At 36.4% G+C, this 24,776-nt stretch overlaps 1 long non-coding RNA gene and 1 pseudogene across 2 annotated transcripts; both read left to right on the top strand.

Annotated features, from left to right (window-relative positions):
• LOC120144405 lies at positions 1 to 21,322 on the top strand. Of its 2 annotated transcripts, XR_005518031.1 has the most exons (5): positions 1 to 12; positions 13,269 to 13,271; positions 20,173 to 20,314; positions 20,554 to 21,134; positions 21,263 to 21,322. It is a non-coding gene; the product is annotated as an uncharacterized LOC120144405 (long non-coding RNA). The 2 variants fall into 2 exon arrangements; XR_005518030.1 differs by having other exon boundaries at positions 20,554 to 21,306.
• Positions 18,499 to 23,425, top strand: LOC120144403 (annotated as a pseudogene).
• Positions 23,426 to 24,776: the final 1,351 nt, after the last annotated feature.

The following is a 24,776-nucleotide window of genomic DNA, read 5'->3' as shown; positions in this document are numbered from 1 at the left end:
TGTAAATATTTAGTTTGGGAGCTCCTCGATGTACAATTTTAATTATATTTTCATAGTTGATTTATAAAGAAAATGGTTGTTTTAAGTTAAGAAAAAGAAGAAAAATGTTGGTCAGCCACTTCGGTGGTTCCATGTGGCACCCAAATCAGTTGATTGTGTGTTGTATTGGTTTAGGGTTATTGGGATTTTCAGAAGCTCGAATCGACAATCGGAACGGTTTGCAAAGAGGGGTCGGAATAGTTTTGTGTTTAGGGAGTAAGGAGATTGAAAGATAGAGAATTGCACAGCGATTTATAGTGGTTCGACTTTCTCAACCAAAGTCTACGTCCACTACCTTAGCTCCTCACCAAGGATTTTCCAACAAATTCACTAATTTGTTCTTTCTTTTGAGGATAAAGAGTAACCTTACAAACTCCCTAGTTTTTCCGGGCTAAACTAGAATTTTTCCCTAGCTTTTACACGGGATTAGCTAGAACATTTCCCCTTTACAAAAGGATAAAATAAGTAAACAAGAAAACCTCTCTAAGGTAGGTGTTTACAAGATTGAGCTCACAAGAACAAAATATTTACAAGAGAAAGATGAAATAATAATGGAAAACTCTTCTCTTGTGTTTGATTGCTTAGATAGTTGTTCTCTTCATTCTTCAAGTGTCCTTAGCTTGTATTTATAGCTTGGAATGTGTTTGATGTTGTATATAGCCGTTGGGGATGTTTTGGAGCCGTTTGGGGATGATTTTTCTACTCAAAAAGGCTGCCCATAACATGGTGCATCGGTGCACTATCATGGTGCATCGATACCCCTTCATTAAATTCAAATAAACTAGCCGTTACTAGCCGTTGCAGCCTTCGTGCATGGATGCACAAAAGGATGCATCGATGCACAGCCTTGATGCATCGATGCACTTCTGTGCATCGATACACTAATTACATTCGGTGTTTGAGTGCATGGATGCACTGCATGATGCATCGATGCACTAGTGCATGTGCATGGATGCACTGCAGGGATGCATGGATGCACTGCAGGGGTGCATGGATGCACTGCAAGGGTGCATGGATGCACTTTGACACCCTTTAGCATTTTGGCTCAAATCTAAATTTAATGGACTTTGAATTATTTTTTTAAACCTTTTAAAACTTTGAATAAATTCAATTAAGTCCAAAAACATTTTTTAAATTCAATTCAAGTCCAAAAACCATTTTGCCTTAAATTTGTTATATCGAAACATAATTCAACAATCTCCCACTTTTTGATATAACAAAACATTTAAAAAATTGTTTTTGGCAAAACTCCCCCTTAATAAAATGTTTAATGAAAAAAAATACCAATTGTTAACAATTGTTGGAAAATATATGAAAATGTTAAGCTCCCCCTTTTTCATTTGGAAATTGAATTTTTCAAACCAAACTTCTCCCCCTTTTTGTTATATCAAAAATAATTCGATCTTTGAAGTTCAAAATAACTTTGGAGAGTAAGTGGTAAATTTGACATTTAAAAATCATTTGAAAAATCAAAGATCCCCCTCAATAAATGCATTCCAAACAAAAATTAGCTTTTAAGAACATGACACTTAAACAAAATTGAATTTCATCAAAGAATAACAATTATGTTAGTAGCACATGAAATTCAATATATCCAAGTCTAAAATACTTTATGCAATATCAATTGTTGAATTTAAGATCATATGCATAAAGTTTTTCCAAAAATGTTATGCATAAAAAAAATTTGATATCAATTGTTAGATAGATATCATTTTCATTTAAACCACATGCATAAACATTCAAATTTAGGTCAAAAATTAAAATTTGTAAAATCAAAGTATTTGAAAATTTTGATATCAATTGTTAGAGAGATATCATTTGCATTAAAACCAATTTTGACCAAAATTTTATTATGATGAACTGAAAAAAAAATTAAAAATTAAAAATGTTCTTCATAACCATTTTTTTTAACATACATGAGATTAAAAACAACGCATAATCATTTAAAATCAAAACTCATGCATGCATAAATCCTATGAGCAACCAAATAACTAAAATTAAAAAAAATATTAAGCTTAGAGGTTACCCATTCCTTTTTCATGTGTGGCTAGAGCATCTTGAATATCATCACTTTCATCACCATTGCTCTCACACACCTACAAGAGACATTTATTTCGATTTTGGTTTCCAAATTGCTTTGGATCCTTGAACGTTAGTTTCAATGCCCCTTGTTCCTTTCGAAACCCATACTTGCCTAATTTTAAAATGTTTTCCTTTATTCAAAGGACAAGTATATTCCTTATGACCATGAAAATGACAATGTGAGCATTTTGTCATTTCTAAACATAATAAGTTGTTTTTAGAAATTAATTCTTTTTCTTTTGTTAAGCTTTTAAGCTTAACTCCTAACTCAAAATTGTCTTTTCTAAATCATTTATTTTGATTTTTGAAAGCTCTAAATCATTTTTCAAAATTTCATTTTGATTTTCAAAATCAACTCTAGCTTTCAAAATCGATTTATTTTCAATTTTGAGTTTTGAAATTAATTTTGTATATTTGGAATTCATGGTCTCAAATCCCAAATACAACCTATTATAAGCATCTTGTAACTCATCAAAAGTAAATGAATTAAATTCATTTGAGTTAGAAGATACCTCGAATTCTTCTTGAGTGGCCATGAGGCATAGGTTGACTACTTTATCTTCATCATTGGAATTATCTTCATCGCTCCATGATGCAACAAATGTCTTCTTCCCCTTTTTCTTTAGAAGAAGACATTCATACTTGACATGCCCATTTCTTTGACAATTGAAGCATATCAGGGGACTCTTCTTCTTGGTTGATTCATGTTTCACTTCCTTGGAAATCATGAATCTCTTGAGTTCCTTCAAGAGCTTGACCATCTCTTCTTCTTGTTCATCATCGTCTTCATCCACCTCATCACTTGAATCTTGATAGCTTTCATTGGTGGATTTGAAGGCAATGCCTACCTCCTCCTTCTTCTTCTTCTTCTTCTTCTTCTCTTCCCTTTCTTCATCTTCCTTCACCATCATCTCATGAGTGAGGAGGGAACCAATTAGCTCGTCGAGAGTGAGAGACATTAAGTTTCTTGCTTCGATAATGGACGTCTTCTTTGATTGCCACTCCTTTGGAAGAGAGTAGATCATCTTTCTCACAAGCTTCTCATTAGGGATTACTTCTCCATATCCCTTGAGACCGTTGACAATCACAGAAAATCTATCCGTCATAGCTTTGATGTCTTCATCGGGTTTCATCTTGAAGTTCTCGTAGCTATGGTTGAGAAGACTTTTCTTTGATTCCCTCACTTTGTCGGTTCCTTCATGAGTAACTTGGAGCTTATCCCAAATCTCTTTGGCACTAGAACAAGATGAGACTCTTCCATATTCATTTGGACCTAAAGCACAAAATAGAATATGTATAGCCTTAGAATTAAGCTGAAAATTTTTCTGCTCTTCTCTACTCCAATCGTTGTACTTGCCGGTTGGAGAGGAGTAACCATCCATGATTGAATACCAAGCTCCTAGATTGTAGGATTAAATAAAGTACATCATCTTGTTCTTCCAATGTGGATAATTTGCTCCATTGAAGAAGGGTGGCTTGTTGACCGGTTGTGAATCCATAATAGGAGATTCTTCAAGATAATAAGCACCGGAGGAAAAAGTCATTTCTTTGTCGGTTGCGTCGGGAATTGGTAGATCTTCTTCGAGGATCGTCTCAAGGTGGTTAAACATTCTTAACGAGTTAGGCTCTGATACCAATTTTTGGGATTTTCGGAAGCTTGAATCGACAATCGGAACGGTTTGCAAAGAGGGGTTGGAATAGTTTTGTGTTTAGGGAGTAAGGAGATTGAAAGATAGAGAATTGCACAGCGATTTATAGTGGTTCAACTTTCTCAACCAAAGTCTACGTCCACTACCTTAGCTCCTTACCAAGAATTTTCCAACAAATTCACTAATTTGTTCTTTCTTTTGAGGATAAAGAGTAACCTTACAAACTCCCTAGTTTTTCCGGGCTAAACAATAACCTTTCCCTAGCTTTTACACGGGATTAGCTAGAACATTTCCCTTTACAAAAGGATAAAATAAGTAAACAAGAAAACCTCTCTAAGGTAGGTGTTTATAAGATTGAGCTCACAAGAACAAAATATTTACAAGAGAAAGATGAAATAATAATGAAAAACTCTTCTCTTGTGTTTGATTGCTTGGATAGTTGTTCTCTTCATTCTTCAAGTGTCCTTAGATTGTATTTATAGCTTGGAATGTGTTTGATGTTGTATATAGCCGTTGGGGATGTTTTGGAGCCGTTTGGGGATGATTTTTCTACTCAAAAAGGTTGCCCATAACATGGTGCATCGGTGCACTATCATGGTGCATCGATACCCCTTCATTAAATTCAAATAAACTAGCAGTTACTAGCCGTTGCAGCCTTCGTGCATGGATGCACAACAGGATGCATCGATGCACAGCCTTGATGCATCGATGCACAGAAGGATGCATCGATGGACTAATTGCATTCGGTGTTTGAGTGCATTGATACACTGCATGATGCATCGATGCACTAGTGCATGTGTATGGATGCACTGTAGGGATGCATGGATGCACTGCAGGGGTGCATGGATGTACTTTGACACCCTTTAGCATTTTGGCTCAAATCCGAATTTAATGGACTTTGAATTATTTTTTAAACCTTTTAAAACTTTGAATAAATTCAATTAAGTCCAAAAACATTTTGTAAATTCAATTCAAGTCCAAAAACCATTTTGCCTTAAATTTGTTATATCGAAACATAATTCAACAAGGGTGTTACAGATCTGACGTCGACACGACTGATCAAGATGACACTTATATGTTATATTGTCGATCTTCTCTGCTTTAGACCCTCAGATTGGATTTGGATACCCATTATGCATTTGTGGATAACTTTTCATGTTACTCGGCTCTGATTTGTGGTTTGACGATGACCTTTTAGTAGTTTGATTCCCTTTTGTGGTTTGTTTGTCGATGCAATTATATCTGTTTGTATCTATCTTTGTTTGAGTTTCTTGGTTAGGTTTTAGTCTTTTCTTGTATGGTTCTTATGTGATCTTAAGTGCTAGTTTTATTTCAATGATTATAGGAAATTGTTATAATTATATGCTTAGTTTACGATTATGATTTATGATTGTAGATCTTCATTGTAATTTGAGATATTTCTTATTTTTAATAAAATTAGTGACTCCTATAAAAAATACCGCACCTTAAAAAGATACTATACATTAGTTATACATAAAAAAAGGTCTTGAAATTTATAAACAATAACCATTACAATTCCAATAAAGAAAGTGATAGCATGTGATAATATTGTCACGGGCTAGGAACTTGGGTCCGAGACACTGGTGCAAGTGTCCGACAGAGAGGTTCAAGACAGAGGATCGGGCTTGCTAAGACATTGGTGCAAGAGTCCGAAAGGGAATCTCAAGATAGTTATCGGGCTTGCCAAAGCCACCAAACTTGGCCCATCGCTTGGAGAATTTTATGGAGCCCGTTCACATTGGCCGTGCAGAAAAGGAAAGTGGCATCATATCTGAAGATGATCACAGAAGCTCGGTAAATATGGCAAGAGGCAACAAAATGAGGAAGATATTGTGGGAAAATCTTACCATATCCAGTGTGAACACCTATCCAAGGAAAGAATCCTACTAATGGATGTAATTAGGAAGGATTTGGTTGTAATTCCTTGATTTAGGGGATTTGTCATTAATTGGGCAAATCATAGCCGTTGATGTAGAATGATCTAGGCCATTGATTGAGAGGGAGCTCAACTATAAATAGAGAGCTCTCCTCCTCATTTGTAATCACCCAATTCCATTCTTCTCTTTGTGAGAGAGTAATAAAGCTCTGAGGCATTTGCTCTATTATTTCCGAGTTCTTAGTTCTTTGTTCTTGTTGCCTAGCTTGGTGGCCAGGAGTAGCCACCTTCGTGTTAGCACTTCCACACGATAGTCCGACCTTGTCGGCATTCTAAAGCTTCCGCAATCCGAAGCCTTGAGGGCTTGGTTCCAACCTTTGTGAGTTTGCACACTCACTTAGCTTGGGTAAGGCTTACTTAGTCGCCGAGAAGACCGAGGAGCGTCTAAAGCGTCTAAAGCCGCACGACCCTTCAGACCTTGACTCTGATATTCCGACGGTGTGAGGCGTCGAAGTTCTGGGGGCGTGACAAGTGGTATCAGAGCGAGTCGTTGTGGGCAAGCAACGATCGTTTCAACCGTGTGTTGGTGGAAGGTGCGAGTCGGGTAAGTTTGTTTTACTTACTTTCAATCAATTTACTTTGATAATTGAATGGGGCACAAGAAAAGAGGAGTTTCTGCACGCAAAGGCAAGGAGTGCCATGGTGGGAAACGAGAAGAGAGTCCGTTGGGCTCGAGAGCATCATCGGTGTCCAAGCATGAGGATGCCGTGACGAGTTCGCAAAGAATGCTCGAGGCAACAATAGCACACCAAGGGGAGCCGGTTCTCGAGGTAGAGAGGCTCAAGGGTGACGCCGAAGGCATGTCCGAGCGAGACGAAAGGTTCTCTCATGATGACGGGGAAAGTCTTCATGAGGAACCAGACGAGGAGCTAACGCTGAACGAGAAGTGGGCTTATTGGATGGAAGTTATTGCTGACCACACCGAGAAGTTTATTAATCTAGAGCATATCTCAACTTCGTGGGAACAAAGGGTCGGTAGACTTGAACAAGCCGAGGATGAGGCCAAGCAGACCCAAGGTGTTGTGGAATCCCGCCTTGATCGATTAGAGTCCATGGAGGGCAGATTCAAGGTCGAGACGCAACGAGTTCTTGACGAGTTGGAGATGGTTCGAGGGAGGAATGCCCAAGAAGCCGAGGTAGCGGCTTTGAGAAGCGAGGTGGATGAGCTCAAGAGGGAGCTACTCATATGCAAGGAAGCAATGAGTGAATGGGGTGCGCTCAAGACCTTCTTGGAAGGACTTAGATCAGGGGCGATGCTCGGGGGAGAGCAAGGTGATGCCCAGAGATTTTCGGAAGCCATAGCTGTAGCCGGAACGCCGACTGAGCTTGCAGATGTCAAGCCAAAGAGCAATGTGTCGTCCAGGCCCATGCCCAGGGATAGTGGCAACAATGGGGGAGACCGGGAAATGGTGCAGCGGGGAGATGGTATAGAAAGCTCTTCGAGTGGCCAAGTTGAGCCATCGACTGTTCGCGGCCAAGGAAAGCCATCGGGTAAGAATGACAAGGCCAAGTCCGGGAAAAAGAAGAAGGCGAGCAAGGAAAAGCTCAAGTGCTACTTCTGTGATGGTCCTCACTTGATTAGAGGATGTCCCGAGAAACGTCGCCTTACAACCATCATGGAGAGGATGGGAGGAGGAGTAGCAAGCATTGGCGGAGGCAGAAGGGTTCAAGCTGCCAAGTCAAGGGAAAGACTTGGTCCGATTGATGGGATCAATGCGGCCAAGCAAGGATCAAGACGAGGCAAGGCTGTCGAAGATGAGGCAGTCAAGCCGAGAAGGAAGCCAGATGCGATTGCGAATGATCAAGCAATCAAGTCAGGGGCAAGACTTGACGAGGCTACATATTCCAAAGTAGCCGAATCAAGGGGCAAGCATGGTGCGACTACAAGTTCTCAAGTAGTCAAGCCAGGATCGAGACGTGACGAGACTGCGGGTGTCAAAGCAGTCGAGCACAGGAAAGGACCCGGTGCGATAGCAAGTGATAAAGCCGTCAAGCCGAGGGTGCAAAGTGAGCAGGTTCGCTCACAGTATGCCAAGATGGAGGCGTGGTCCAAGTTGAGGCGCCTCAGGCATAAAGGGACACTGAAGGAGTATGTGAGTCGATTCAGAAGACTCATGCTCAAAGTCCCAAGTTTGACTGACGAAGAAGGGTTCTTCACCTTCATGTTCGGATTGAAGCCGTGGGCGAAGAAAGTGTTGGAGCGAAGGGAAGTCAAGGGGCTGTCTAAAGCCTTGACAACCGCCGAGTCCATCAAAGAATTTGGAGTCAAGAAGAAGACTTCCAAAGCAAAGCCCAAAGTCGAGGGTAGCGGCAGGAGATTCCAAAATGAAGGCAAGTCGGATGATGAGGAAGGTTGTTCCTCGAGTGGTAGAGAAGATCCACTCAATGATGAACCAGACGGTGAGTCTGGAGGCGATGTGCGCAATCATGGCACAAGTTTAAGTGCCGAAGATGCTAAGCCGAGGGTGAGAGCCGAGCAAACCAGGGGGCGCAAACTTAAGGTGCCCGAGGTGTTGCAAGATTACCCGAGGGGAGCCGAGTCATCCAAGGTAACGGATGAGCCCAGGATCGAGTTGTCCAAAGAAGAGGACGAACCAATGATCGAGGGGGCGTTGCGACTTGGCTCAATACGGTTCATTTCTGCCAAAGCAAGTAGAGGCCAAGGGCAGACCAAGTTGTCCATGTCCAAGGAGTCGAAGCAAGGGCTTGCCGAGGATGTTCAAGAGAGGAACAATCCTTCAAAGACTCGTAGACAAGAGTCGAAGGAGGCCAAGACGTTGAGGGACAAGGCAACCGTGGAGACACCACCCATTTCAAAGGTGGGAAGCGAGCTCCACCCTTCGTGTTAGAAGGGAGGATGCGAGGAAGGGCATCGGACTTTGCCGCGAGAAAGTGCCGATGCATGATGGCGCAAAGAACTCCAATGACAAGGGTTCAATGCGGGGAGTGTCAGACTTCATGGAGTAAGAAGGGCTGACGCAAAAATTTGAGCAAATGCCAACTAAATCAGAGGGGAAGGTACATCTCAACACTATTCTTGTGTTCTTGTGAGCTTGATTTGCAACTTTAAGTGAGTTTAGGTCGGGCAAGACCTAACTCTTAACGCGGATGGAACAAAGTTTGGATGGGATCCAAGACTTTGCCGCAAAGGACAAGGAGGTCCAAGTCGAGGCAAATCAAGACTTCTAGGAAGGAGTTCCTACGGAAGAGATGCACTTGTGGGCGTGTTAGCCCATTTCATCACTTGGCGGCAAGAGCTGAAGCAAGCACAACCATTATGGGAGGCTGAGTCCTTATGGGGGGACATGAGCAAGCGAAGGCGTCGAAAGGCAACCAAGTTGATGTGAAGTATGGCGCGAGGGATCGTGAAGTTACATGCAGCAGAAGCCAAGGCAAGCAGTTCGTATGGGAGGACCGCAACAAGCCAAGGCAAGGAAAAGTATCCAAATTGGTGTTGCCCAGGATCGTTGAGTGCAGCGACGAGGGCATCGCTAAGTTCAGTGGGGGAGAGTGTCACGGGCTAGGAACTTGGGTCCGAGACACTGGTGCAAGTGTCCGACAGAGAGGTTCAAGACAGAGGATCGGGCTTGCTAAGACATTGGTGCAAGAGTCCGAAAGGGAATCTCAAGATAGTTATCGGGCTTGCCAAAGCCACCAAACTTGGCCCATCGCTTGGAGAATTTTATGGAGCCCGTTCACATTGGCCGTGCAGAAAAGGAAAGTGGCATCATATCTGAAGATGATCACAGAAGCTCGGTAAATATGGCAAGAGGCAACAAAATCAGGAAGATATTGTGGGAAAATCTTACCATATCTAGTGTGAACACCTATCCAAGGAAAGAATCCTACTAATGGATGTAATTAGGAAGGATTTGGTTGTAATTCCTTGATTTAGGGGATTTGTCATTAATTGGGCAAATCATAGCCGTTGATGTAAAATGATCTAGGCCATTGATTGAGAGGGAGCTCAACTATAAATAGAGAGCTCTCCTCCTCATTTGTAATCACCCAATTCCATTCTTCTCTTTGTGAGAGAGTAATAAAGCTCTGAGGCATTTGCTCTATTCTTTCCGAGTTCTTAGTTCTTTGTTCTTGTTGCCTAGCTTGGTGGCCAGGAGTAGCCACCTTCGTGTTAGCACTTCCACACGATAGTCCGACCTTGTCGGCATTCTAAAGCTTCCGCAATCCGAAGCCTTGAGGGCTTGGTTCCAACCTTTGTGAGTTTGCACACTCACTTAGCTTGGGTAAGGCTTACTTAGTCGCCGAGAAGACCGAGGAGCGTCTAAAGCGTCTAAGGCCGCACGACCCTTCAGACCTTGACTCTGATATTCCGACGGTGTGAGGCGTCGAAGTTCTGGGGACGTGACAATATGCATATGAAATTGAGTCAGCAAGCGGGGCATCGAATCAGGTCGGGCGTCGGTTACATGGAAGTGCCGGTAGTTGATAAGGCAGCAGCATATTGAGTGTATCTTTTAAGTGTATTAAATCAAGCAAATCGCGTCTCTTTCCTCTTAGCTGTATGGCATCAAATCATAATTAATTATCTTAATGCATTTTCTATTATACCGCACCCGATGCCGTCAATACACTAGAAGTATTTTGTATATTGGAATACAGGCAGGCAGGCAGGCAGCATTTTATTGGAAATAAAATAGAAAGAGAGTAGTCTAGTCCTGTTGAGTCCATATTTAGAGCAGATGTGCCAATTTTATAGTAGTGCATGGATGATTGGAATGAAACTAATACGGGTAAAATGCCAATGAAAATAATGCGTTGCCATTAACACCCTATAAACTTAATATGTCCGATATAACAACCTTTGACCAATATTTCACTAACTAACATTCTTTCAGCTGAGGTGGCACAAAAGACGTAAAGCGCGTTTTCAGGGATGCGCTTTCCAACAAAGTGTAAAAATCATATGCTAATATTGTATATATTTGTAAAATGGTGCCTAATATGTAGTTAAATTCTATTAAGGTGATATTTATGTAAAACGTCAACTTTATTTATTTATTTTTTGTTGTGAAATTTTTTTTTACGTTAAAATCTTTAAATATTCTATTGCAAATTATTTTATAACTCGACAAATTTTATTTTTTGCATGAAATTACAAAATACGTGTAATCTAGTATAGGAAAACTTTGAGGGTAAGTAATTTAAAATATGAATTTTTTTATAAAAGTTTTATAATTAGTATTTTTTTTACAAAATGATGATGATGAGAAATATTTTATAATTAAAAAAGTATAAATTTCATATATTTTTTAAAAATTTATTGATTTTTAAAATTAATTGTTTAAAAATATAAAAAATATTAAAATAAACTTTTAATTATAATTGAGGGATCAAATGAATTATTATTCATTAATTATTAAAATATCATCTCTTTATTTAAAATATTCTTTCTAATATTAATTTTAAAAATTATAAATAAATTTTAAATTCTAATGAAAAAGATGTAAGGCTAAAAAATATCGCATCTTTATTTAAAAATACTATTTATAATATTAATTATAAAAAATATAAAATAAATATTAATAATTAATGAATAATAATTTATTTGATCCCTCAATTGTAATTAAAAGTTTATTTTAATATTTTTTTATATTTTTAAACAATTAATTTTAAAAGTCAATAATTTTTCAAAAATATATAAAATTTATAATTTTTTAAATTATAAAATATTTCTCATCATCATCATCATTATCATTTTATAAAAAAAAATACTAGTTATAAAATTTTTATAAAATTACTCATATTTTAAATTACTTACCCTTAATGTTTTCCTATACTAGATTATACATATTGTATTATTTCATGCGAAAATTAAAATTTGTCGAGTTATAAAATAATTTTCAATAGAATATTTAAAGATTTTAACGTAGAAAGTTTTTTTTTCACAATAAAAAATAAATAAATAAAGTTGACATTTTTACATAAATATCACCATAATATAATTTAATTATATATTAAGCATCAATTTAAAAATATTTATCATATTAACAACCAAATTTTACATGTAGCTAAAAAACGCATCCCTAAAAACACTTCTTATGTCCACATAAATAAATCTCAGTAAAACGTATCTCTGGAACGCACCTTTATACTAGCTCAACGAAAGAGTGTTAGTTAAAAAAAATATTAATCAAACAGTGTTACATCAGGAATTATAGCTTGTGAGTTAGGTCAAATCTACCAGTGAAGTGGACAACGCTGTTACACACATTTATATCCATCACTCCAAACTCAATAACATGGATCTGTTCTTCTGCACCAAATCTGTCAGCCTGTTTTTGGGTCCTACAGTTTCTTTTTTTCTTTTTAATCTTTATATGCCGAACAGCTTCCTGCTTATCATGCCTGAAATGTAAAAACTAACATGAGGTAACATAATAAGAACGAACTAAAGGTTTAAATGTTTAGAGATTATTTATATTTTAAATTTTAAAAGTTAAGTGATAAAAATATAAATTTTTTAAAAGTTTAGAGATTATTTATATATTTTACTCTTAAATTTAAAAAATAATTATATTTTAATATATTTAAGTGATGATTTTTAAACAAACTTTTAAATGTTGTTTCAATATAATTAATTTTAATGTTATTATTACATATTCAAGTAAGATATAAATAATTTTGTATTTAACTAACAATTAATTGGACTGATGATATGACATAATAAATTTATTTAGTAATCGAGTTCAAATTTTATCAGAGTGAATAAAACAATTGAGATCAAAGATCGTTATTTTAACGAACCTCTATAATATATAATCTAAATTAATCAATTAATAAAATAACTTTTTTTTAATAAAATGATATTAATGCAAGATCATATATTGAGATTGAATATTTATTTCTATAAGCCTAACCAATCATTTGTTTTACATACAAACAGATAAATTTTATCTCCTCCCTGGGAATGAAAATGGGACCGAATCTTATGGGTTTCGACCTGACCCAACCCGATTGAGTCGGAGTTTTTTTTTTAAAAAAAATTGGGTTCGAGTCGGGGTCGGTCAAGTTTTTCTACAGGTAATGTTCGGGTTGGGTCGAATTCAAAATGGGATCGAATCTTATGGGTTTCGACCTGACCCAACCCGATTGGGTCGGAGATTTTTTTTAAAATTGGGTTCGAATCGGGGTCGGTCGAGTTTTTCTACAGGTAATGTTCGGATTGGGTTGGATTCAGGTTTAGGGTGAAAAATACCCGAATGAAAAAAGATATAATTTTACCTTATATATTTAGAAATAATTATAATAATGTTGAAAATATTTTTATGTTTGGATATAACAAATTAAGTTAAATGAATTTTAAGATTTTACAAAAGATTTTCTAAGTATATTCGATGTAATTATTCGAATATCAAAATATTACTCCAAGTCTTTCAAAGTTCATTTTAATCCTTACTAAAGTGTAAAATTGTGTTTTATACTTAAACTATTTTAAAACAATTTTACAAAGTATTTCGAGCCTTAATCGAGCCAAAAATATTTTCTTTTTAAAGGGTTTCAAGAAAAATCAGATTCTCCAGGGGGTACAGATTCCCCCCAGGGGGAACAGATTCCCCCCAGGGGGTATCGATTCCCCGGGAACAGATTCCCCCAGGGGTATCGATTCCCCGGGTACAGATTCCCCCTATATGGTTTGGCTCCGAGAAATAACAGATTACTCGAAGGGAACCGATTCCCCCCTTGAGGGTATCGATTCCCTTATTGTTCATCAGCCCAACGGTTATAATATTTGAATATTATGAAGGGGTATCGATTCCCTATGAAGGGGTACCGATTCCCCCCATTCTGGGCAGCCTATTTTTGCAGAAAAATCATTCCCAAACGGCTCCAAAACATCCCCAACGGCTAGATATGACTTCAAACACATTCCAAGCTATAAATACAAGCTAAGGACACTTGAAGAAGTAATAGAACAACTATCCAAGCAATCAAACAAAAGAGAAGAATTTTTCATTCTTATTTCATCTTTCTCTTGTATATATTTTGTTCTTGTGAGCTCAATCTTGTAAACACCTACCTTAGAGAGGTTTTCTTGTTTACATTTCTTATCCTTTTGTAAAGGGGAAATGTTCTAGCTTAGCCCGTGTAAAAGCTAGGGAAAGGTTCTAGTTTAGCCCGGAAAAACTAGGGAGTTTGTAAGGTTACTCTTTATCCTCAAAAGAAAGAACAAATTAGTGAATTTGTTAGAAAATCCTTGGTGAGGAGCTAAGGTAGTGGACGTAAACTTTGATTGAGAAAGTCGAACCACTATAAATCACTGTACAATTCTCTATTTTTCAATCTCCTTACTCCCTAAACACAAAACCGTTCTGACCCCTCTTTGCAAACCGTTCCGATTGTCGATTCGAGCTTCCAAAAATCCTAACAATTGGCATCAGAGCCTAACTCGTTAAGAAGGTTTAACCACCTTGAGACGATCCTATAAGAAGCTCTACCAATTCCCGACGCAACCGACAAAGAAATGACTTTTTCCTCCAGTGCTTATTATCTTGAAGAATATCCTATTATGGATTCACAACCGGTCAACAAGCCATCCTTCTTCAATGGAGCAAATTATGCACATTGGAAGAATAAGATGATGTACTTCATTCAATCATACAATCTAGGAGCTTGGTACTCAATCATGGACGGTTACTCCTTTCCACCCGGCAAGTACAACGATTGGAGTAGAGAAGATTAGAAAAATTTTCAGCTTAATTCTAAGGCTATACATATTCTATTTTGTGCTTTAGGCCCAAATGAATATGGAAGAGTCTCATCTTGTTCTAGTGCCAAAGAGATTTGGGATAAGCTCCAAGTCACTCATGAAGGAACCGAAAAAGTGAGGGAATCAAAGAAAAGTCTTCTCAACCATAGCTACGAGAACTTCAAGATGAAACCCGATGAAGACATCAAAGCTATGACGGATATATTCTCTATGATTGTCAACGGTCTCAATGGATATGGAGAAGTAATCCCAAATGAGAAGCTTGTGAGGAAGATGATTTACTCTCTTCCAAAGGAGTGGCAATCAAAGAAGACGGACATTATCGAAGTAAGAAACCTAAAGTCTCTCACTCTCGACGAGCTAATTGGTTCCCTTCTCACTCATGAGATGATGGTGAAGGAAGATGAATAAAGGGAAGAGAAGAAAAACAAGAAGAAGAAGAAGAATGAGGACGTAGGCATCAATGAAAGCTATCAAGATTTAAGTGATGAGGTGGGTGAAGACGATGATGAAAAAAAAGAAGAGATGGTCAAGCTCTTGAAGGAACTCAAGAGATTCATGATTTCCAAGGAAGTGAAACATGAATCAACCAAGAAGAAGAGTCCCCCGATATGTTTTGATTGTCAAAGAAAGGGGCATGTCATAAATGAATGTCCTCTTTTAAAGAAAAAGGGGAAGAAGGCATTTGTTGCATCTTGGAGTGATGAAGATGATTCCAATGATGAAGATGAAGTAGTCAACCTATGCCTCATGACCACTCAAGAAGAATTCGAGGTATCTTCTAACTCAAATGAATTTAATTCATTTACTTTTGATGAGTTACAAGATGCTTATAATAGGTTGTATTTGGGATTTAAGACCATGAATTCCAAATATACGAAATTAATTTCAAAACTCAAAATTGAAAATAAATCGATTTTGAAAGCTAGAGTTGATTTTGAAAATCAAAATGAAATTTTGAAAAATGATTTAGAACTTTCAAAAATCAAAATAAATGATTTAGAAATGAAAAATTTTGAGTTATAAGTTAAGCTTGAAAGCTTAACAAAAGAAAAAGAATTAATTTCTAAAAACAATCTATTATGTTTAAAAAAGGCAAAATGCTCACATTGCCATTATCATGGTCATATGGAACATACTTGTCCTTTGAAGAAAGGAAAACATTTTAAAATTAGGCAAGTATGGGTTCCAAAAGGAACAAGGGGCATTGTAACTAACGTTCAAGGATCTAAAGCAATTTGGATACCAAAATCTACTTAAATGTCTCTTTTAGGTGTGTGGAAGCAATTGTGATGAAAATGATGATATTCAAGATGCTCTAGCCACACATGAAAAAGGAATGGATAACCTCTAAGCTTAATACTTTTAATTTTGGATTATTTGGTTGCTCATTTGATTTTAAGCATGCATGAGTTTTGGTTTTAAATGATTATGCATCATTGTTTTACTCTCATGTATGTTGAAAAGATGATTATGATGAACATTTTAAAATTGTATTGATTTTCAGAATTTTTAGTTCATCATAATAAAATTTTGGTTAAAATTTGTTTTAATGCAAATGATATCTCTCTAACAATTGATATCAACTTTTCAAATACTTTGATTTTATAAATCTTTTAAAAAAATTGACCTAAATTTAAATGTTTATGCATGTGGTTTAAATAAAAATGATATCCCTCTAATAATTTATATCAAAAAATTTCAAATGCATAACATTTTTAGAAAACTTTATGCATATGATCTTAAATTCAACAATTGGTATTGCATAAAGTATTTTAGTCTTGGATATATTGAATTTCATATGCTACTAACATATTTGTTATTCTTTGTTGAAATTCAATTTTGTTTAAGTGTCAAGATCTTAAAAGAAAAATTTTATTTGGAATGCATTTATTGAGGGGGAGATTTGATTTTTTTCAAATGATTTTTAAAATGTCAAATTTACTACTTACTCTCCAAAGTTATTTTGAACTTCAAATATTAGAGTCTTTTTGGTTTAACAAAAAGGGGGAGAAGTGTGAAGGTGTTAAAGTGGAGAAGTGTTAAAGTAAGGGGGAGTAATTTCAAAATCTTAAAATTACTCAAATGTTTTGTTATATCAAAAAGGGGGAGATTGTTGAAAACATTTTGATGTTTCGATATAACAAATTAAGTTAAATGAATTTTAAGATTTTACAAAAGATTTTCTAAGTATATTCGATGTAATTATTCGAATAACAAAATATTACTCCAATTCTTTCAAAGTTCATTTTAATCCTTACTAAAGTGTAAAATTGTGTTTTATACTTAAACTATTTTAAAACAATTTTACAAAGTATTTCGAGCCTTAATCGAGCCAAAAATATTTTCTTTTTAAAGGGTTTCAAGAAAAATCAGATTGTCCAGGGGGTACAAATTCCCCCCAAGGGGAACAGATTCCCCCCAGGGGTATCGATTCCCCGGGTACAGATTCCCCCTTGCATGGTTTGGCTCCGAGAAATAACAGATTACTCGGAGGGAACTGATTCCCCCTTGAGGGTACCGATTCCCTCACTGTTCATCAGCCCAACAGTCATAATATTTGAATATTATGAAGGGGTATCGATTCCCTATGAAGGGGTACCGATTCCCCCCATTCTGGGCAGCCTATTTTTGCATAAAAATCATTCCCAAACGGCTCCAAAACATCCCCAACGGCTAGATATAACTTCAAACACATTCCAAGCTATAAATACAAGCTAAAGACACTTGAAGAAGTAATAGAACAACTATCCAAGCAATCAAACACAAGAGAAAGATGAAATAAGAATGAAAAATTATTCTCTTGTGTTTGATTGCTTGGATAGTTGTTCTATTACTTCTTCAAGTGTCCTTAGCTTGTATTTATAGCTTGGAATGTGTTTGAAGTCATATCTAGCCGTTGGGGATGTTTTGGAGCCGTTTGGGAATGATTTTTATGCAAAAATAGGCTGCCCAGAATGGGGGGAATCGGTACCCCTTCATAGGGAATTGATACCCCTTCATAATATTCAAATATTATGACCGTTGGGTTGATGAACAGTGAGGGAATCGGTACCCTCAAGGGGGAATCGGTTCCCTCCGAGTAATCTGTTATTTCTCGGAGCCAAACCATGCAAGGGGGAATCTGTTCCCCTGGGGGGAATCTGTACCCCCTGGACAATCTGATTTTTCTTGAAACACTTTAAAAAGAAAATATTTTTGGCTCGATTAAGGCTCGAAATACTTTGTAAAATTGTTTTTAAATAGTTTAAGTATAAAACACAATTTTACACTTTAGTAAGGATTAAAATGAACTTTGAAATAGTTTGTAAGGTTACTCTTTATCCTCAAAAGAAAGAACAAATTAGTGAATTTGTTGGAAAATCCTTGGTGAAGAGCTAAGGTAGTGGACGTAGACTTTGATTGAGAAAGTCGAACCACTATAAATCGCTGTGCAATTCTCTATTTTTCAATCTCCTTACTCCCTAAACACAAAACCGTTCCTACCCCTCTTTGCAAACCGTTCCGGTTGTCGATTCGAGCTTCCGAAAATCCTAACAAATAATACCCCTCTATATATTATTTTTTCAATTAAATCATTATTTTTATTAAATAAAAATATTTTTTTATTATTTCAGATAGGGTCGGATCGAGTTTAGATTTTATATCAAAAAGTCGAGTCAGATTCGAATCGGGTGAATGGTATATATTTTTCGAATCGGGTCTGATCGGATGAATGATGTAAAATTTTCTAATCAAATCGGGTTAACCGAAACTCCACCCAAATCCGACCCATGCCCATTCTTACATACATCATGGACATATTTGGATTTATACAAAAGTAACTATTATTTTATTATATTATATTAGGTGTATTTGTTCCGACTGCAATTTGAATTATTATTATAAACAGTACAGAGCTACAGAATCTACATTGAAATAAAACCTTACATAAGCCCCTCACCCCGGCTTTGTTTTTTCCACAAATCGTCTCATTTCTCTTGGGTAAGCGATTTCTTCAACTTCCTCCCTCTTGTTTTATTCTTTTGTCCAAGTGTTGGATTGATTCGTTCAGAAATATGGGTTCATCCCTATGGATTTTGGTGGTGGGTATGTTGTTATGGCGTCTGGAACAATGGGAGCTCCCCCTAGAAGGCCAGTAGCAGTGCCGTTCGGGAGGAACTATGTGCCAACTTGGGCTTTTGATCATATCAAGTACTACAATGGTGGCTCCAATATCGAGCTTTACCTTGACAAGTATACTGGTATGAATATAATAACCAAGCTAGTACTGGTATGAATATAATAACCAAGCTAGTGTCTCTCTGTTGCCTCTATTCTCTTCCTATAATAATGTGTTTTATATTTTATGTTACGAAATGCACCGGTTTCCAGTCAAAAGGGTCTTACTTGTTTGGACATTTTAGTATGCAAATCAAGATGGTTCCCAGAGATTCTGCCGGAACTGTTACTGCCTTATATGTGAGTAAAGAAAAAAGAAAAAAAGAACCAATCTCGTCTCATTGCCTAAATCTCTTCATATAAAATTGAGAGTCACTGATTGGTGTCTGGCATGATGGCAGTTATCTTCACAAAACTCGGAACATGATGAGATAGATTTCGAGTTCCTGGGGAGCAGGACAGGACAGCCATACATTCTGTAGACCAATGTTGTTCACCGGAGGAAAGGATGACAGAGAGCAGAGGATTTATCTTTGGTTCGACCCAACCAAAGACTACCACTCCTACTCCGTCCTCTGGAACCTCTATCAGATCAAGTAAATTTCAACATTTGGTGGTTTAACTTCACCCATGGAGTAGTTGGCTTACTTTTACGACTTTGGATGGGGTAATTGATTGCTCCTGGAAATGCACTACTTGTTTTCCACTTTGTGTTGTATCTTTTCCTAAAGTAGTGTTTTTGAAACATATGGGACAGATTCTTTGTGGACGACGTGCCGATTAGAGTGCTCAAGAACTGCAAAGATTTGGGGGTGAGATTCCCATTCAATCAGCCGATAAAGATATACTCGAGCCTGTGGAACGCCGATGACTGGGCCACGAGGGGTGGTCTGGAGAAGACGGACTGGTCCAAAGCACCATTCGTAGCGGCCTACAAGTGGTTCCGCATCGATGGGTGCGAGTCATCGGTGGAAGCCAAGTTCTGTGCCACACAGGGGAAGCGCTGGTGGGACCAAAAGGAGTTCCAGGACCTGGACTCGTACCAATGGAGGAGGCTGGCCTGGGTTCGCACCAAGTACACCATCTACAACTATTGCAACGACAGGAGCCGGTACCCCACCATGCCTCCCGAGTGCAGGAGAGACAGGGACGTCTAATTTTATAATTTAATGATATTTATCAACATATGATTTCCCCGAATACTATAAGGCCCCGTTTGATTCAGGGTAAAATTCATTTCTGAGAGGAATATTTTTTTCTCGGAGGAATATGCCTACGTTTGGATGAGCCTCATTACCGAGTACCAGTCAAAAACTAATACCAACAGTAATTTTTTGTCTCTCTTTCCCAGGAATATCTATCCCCTGTCTCCCTTAAGTATTTCATTATTCCCGTCTTCGTTGTCTAAAATAGCCTTCTCCCCCACTTCGTTCTGCTGAAATCTTCTTCTTCGACTTGGTTATGGGTTTGTGTTCTCAAAATTGGAATTACCAAAATTGAAATCCCTTTTCAAAGCCACTTGTTCCTTCCTCACGCTCCACCGCTCTAGCCTCCAGTTTTTGTTTTTTGTCTCTCTAAACAACGAGAATGGTGGGAACAACAGAGGCAGTGGATTCATCAGCCTCCAACAACAAGAAGAACCGTATCCAAGTCTCCAATACCCAGAAACCCCTCTTTTTCTACGTTAATCTTGCCAAGGTTCCTTCACTTTGTTTTTTCTTTCTAATTTTCTAACTCTCGGTGATTAATGAATAATATGAGACTTTGAGTTATGTCTTTGGGTTTTCATTTGTTTTTTCCGTTCGTATTTATGTTGTTGTTGTTGATCATGATGTGAAAATATTCAAGACAAATGGGAATTATATGAACAAAAAATGAATTAAATTAGTTTTTTTTGGTTAGTTTTTTATACATTTATTTTTGCTCCCTTTTGGCAGAGGTACATGCAGCAATACAATGAGGTGGAACTCTCAGCGCTTGGAATGGGTATTCTTTCTTCGCTCTTCTTTCCACTTTCACTTGCTTGGTTTACTCATTATTGGAACTTTTTTTATTCGGATGTTCTTTTCAGTATTGAAGTGGCAGTTTGCTTTGTTGCTCTCTGTATTTCTTATTAAATGTTATATGTTTAGCTTTTAAGAGATGGGATTGTCATCTAAATTGATAGCTTCAACCTTTGTGGCTAAAATATCATGGAGCTCTTAAACTGTTTTATTCTTGTTACCTTTCATGACTACTTCAATGTAATCAAAGGAACAAAGTGAACGATTGGTTTTAAACCACTCGAGCTGAAATACAACACATTACCTTGACATACAAACATGCTATGTGTATATTTATGGAACGTGATTTATGATTGTGTTGCAATGCGGCTCTTGGTTTTGAATGTTGAGGAAAACATAACTGTTTCTTTCTCTTGTTTTTCTTTTAACTAGCTTTCTATGCTGCCTGACAACTATTGCTATTGTTGTTACCATTGCTGAGATATTGAAGAACCATGGGCTAGCCATAGAGAAAAGTGAGTCTTACTTGTAACAAAATATACATTTTAGCTTTCATCTCATTTTTATAACTCAAACTTTGTATCATGATATATATGCATTATAACCAATTAGATATATAATGAGGTCTCTGGTTATTGTGTAGTTGATATGAGAGATGAATCAGGCGGACTGGGACATAAATTCTATTAATTGGTAGGTTAGGGATTAATATATAGTAAAATTCAGTTGTACTACTTTCGTCCATTTTTAATCATTTAACAATAACATTAATTCTCAGGTTCATTGAACTTTTCTTATTGCAATTTGTCAAGGTCGAGCTACAATATCAGCATGAATATGCTAACATAAGCACCAACATTGGATTGACTGCAAACCCTCTTGTTAACTTTTCTGGTGTGATTGGAAACAATTGTGTTTCTTTTGGGACTGATCTCTCATTTGACACCGCCAGTGAAAACTTTACCAAATTGAATGATGGGTTAAATATCAACCATTCTGATCTCATTGCTTCCATAACATTGCAAGTAATTCTTTATGAAGAGTTGGGATTAACATTTTATGTCCATATATTTTCATAACATGAAACTTGTATTGAATAGTATTTCTTTACTTTTGCACGTAATCTTTCATTCTGCTTGTTGTGTTTTTGGTTTTGATTTGGGGGGGTTTGTTGATAATTACTGGAATGATAAAGGTGACATTCTTACTGCTTCCCACTACCACATTGTTAGCCCATTGACTAACACCGCAGTTGGGGCAGAGAGAACCCATAGTTTCTCAATTAACGAGAACACTCTCACGAATGGTACACAACATGCTCTTGACCCATTAACCACAGTGAAGGCTCGCCTGAACAACTATGGGAAAGCAAGTGCACTGATTCAGCATGAGTGGCGTCCAAAATCCCTCTTCACTATATTCGGGGAAGTGGATGCCAGAGCAATTGAAAAGAGTGCTAAGGTTGGTCTAGCCATGGCACTCAAGCCATAAGCAAATCTATTACTCTTTGTTGTGTGGATGCAGGGAAGACAGTGGTTTTGATTGGTGGAGACAAGTAATGTACTTTTTGACGAAATTGGTATTGATGATCATGGTTCTCATGGATTGTAAAAATATGGTGGCCAACTGACTGAATTTAGCCATTGGTTTTTGTTGGATTTCCAATAGCATATAGTTTCATGTTATCAAAAAATATTGTAGATTGAAATACTGCTGAGGAAGTCAGAGAAGTTTGATGAGTTGATGGCAGCTGCTGCTGAGGAAGCCTTAGATAATGAGTAAAGCTAAGCTAGGAATAAGATTGTGAGTTGTGTTACTTTGATTGTGAGAATCTTCAACAGTTCTGTTCTTGTTTGCATGTGAGTGAAGCTTAGTCACTGTGATGAGATTTTAGGAATTTTTGTAAACTACTATTGCCGTTTATTATTCAATATTCAAATTTGTTGTCAATCCCTTTCTTCTACAGTCCTATATACTGTCAATTTAGACCATCATTTTAATTGTGTTCCTTCTACAATTATATCGATCTCTTTTTTATTATGACTTTAGAATATGGTACCAACGTTTTTGTGTAGCTTAGCTAAGTATATGTCAATCTTTTGACTTGAAGAATTTTTTGTGTATATAATATAGCCAACATATATGATTAAGTTTAGAATGTCATGGTTATTATCTTTTGTAAGTCTGAACATTGTACAAACTTTTGATGGTTAATGTTATACTTCTTTTTGTTATTATGTAGTATATGATTTGCAAGTAATGTGCTAGTTTTCGAATATGTTAATTACTTTTTATAAAATTAAATAACATAGTGAAAGTTAAAAATCTCTAATATTGAACCTGATATATTTTTATATAAATTATGTTGAAGTAAAATTTTAATATATTTTTTAAATAAATTATGTAAAATTTAATATTAATTAAAATTAAAATAATACATAATAAAATAATATATTATCAATGAATTTTTATTTAAATATATTATCGATGAATTTTTATATGAATAATTTTTATTTAAATAATTAGAATTTCACTTGTTAAAAAATATAGAACAAGGTCAATTTGGTAAAATATACATTCCAGTAATCTTTTATTCCTTCAACCAAATACTGTAATCTTACATTACTGCCAAACAAACCAAACACGGTAATGTAACATTTCCAGTAATGTGTTAGGTAATGTTACATTCCGGTAATCCTATTCCCACTGGTAATCTTATATTCCGTGAACCAAACGCACCCTAAAAATATAAAAGGAAGCCTATGGGATGGATCACGTTGGGGGTGGTGCTTTTCATTCATTTGTTTCAAGCCTCATTGTTGGCTGGCCTTCTGTATTTGTTATGTAGTATTTGTTCGGAGAATTTGTTCTCATGATCATGATAATACTGAACCTATACTATTTTTGTGTGTATGATGCACTGGTTTAATCATTAATTAATGTAATATTAATCAATTTCTTTGGAGAACAGTATATGGTATATAATTATAAAAGTTTAATCTGTTTGGCATAAGAAAATTAACCCTCGACATAGAGTGATAATATTTGACAAAAGAATATGCATGTATTCGAGTTATATGACAACAATTTCGTAACCAACTAATATAAATTATATTATTATTTTTATTTTATACTTTTTGCATCATTTAATATCGATAATATCTCAATTTATCCCAAAAGATACAATAGGATAAACGACAAGAATGATAACTTATTCTTACTTTTGTAAATTTTTAACCATTGAATTCAAAAACATTAAATTTTAGCCACTTATTTTATCATTTTTAAGTTTTACTTACCGGAAAGTTGAATGTCGTTAAGTTGATGATGTGACATATTATTAATTTTATTTAAAAAAAATTTTTATTTTTGAACAATGACAATTAACATTAAAATTAGTGTCATCACCAGCTAAACAAAGATAATTTTATTTAAACTTCTAAACTTTAAATAAAATACTAATATAATCCTTTTTTATAAATTCAAAATAATTTAAGAATATAATTTTAATTTACTTATTTTTTTAATATGCTTTCCTCTCAAATCTTAGTTTCCCCATCACACACTATTGTTGTTTAGTTTTTCCGTCGTCGTTCGTCTGACGGACATGTAACAAAGAAGCTCGGGCGAAGGATTGGTCACCTGAAAATCTAGGTCCAAGCCACATCTGTAAAACCCAATCTTAATGTGAGATAAGACATTAGCTGTCATCTTTTTCTCGCTCTTTAATACCCTGTTAAATTAGCCCCACAATTTCTGTTGAAGACAAAAAACAATCCTAAAACTTAAATCTCATGTTTGTGATGCAATGCAGTTTGGTATAACCATATGTCCAAAAAAATAACCAAATTGAATGGCACTGTGATTTTTGTATGATGACGTTAAGCTTTCTTTCCTTACCTCGTCGATAGCTTTCTATAACAACGAATAGATTATTATCGGCAGCCACGGTGTAGGATCTATAATGAAAATGACGTGAAGCGACAAGAGCCGATGATGATAGAGAAAAAGAGTTTACTCCGCTGCTACCGTCGCTTGCCCGCACCTTGAATCGGCCATCCCACATGCCTTGGGAGTTCAAAATGCATCAGTTGCTTGTTTTTGTATCGGTGATCAGTTTGAGTTAAGCGTTTCCCAACTCACTATGATATGATAAA

The sequence above is a fragment of the Hibiscus syriacus genome, unplaced genomic scaffold (assembly GCF_006381635.1).
Source record: "Hibiscus syriacus cultivar Baekdansim isolate YM2019G1 unplaced genomic scaffold, ASM638163v2 tig00110889_pilon, whole genome shotgun sequence".
NCBI classification, from domain to species: domain Eukaryota; kingdom Viridiplantae; phylum Streptophyta; class Magnoliopsida; order Malvales; family Malvaceae; genus Hibiscus; species Hibiscus syriacus.
The sequence above is the reverse complement of the archived record's forward strand: the minus strand, read 5'-3'. Positions and strand labels throughout refer to the sequence as shown.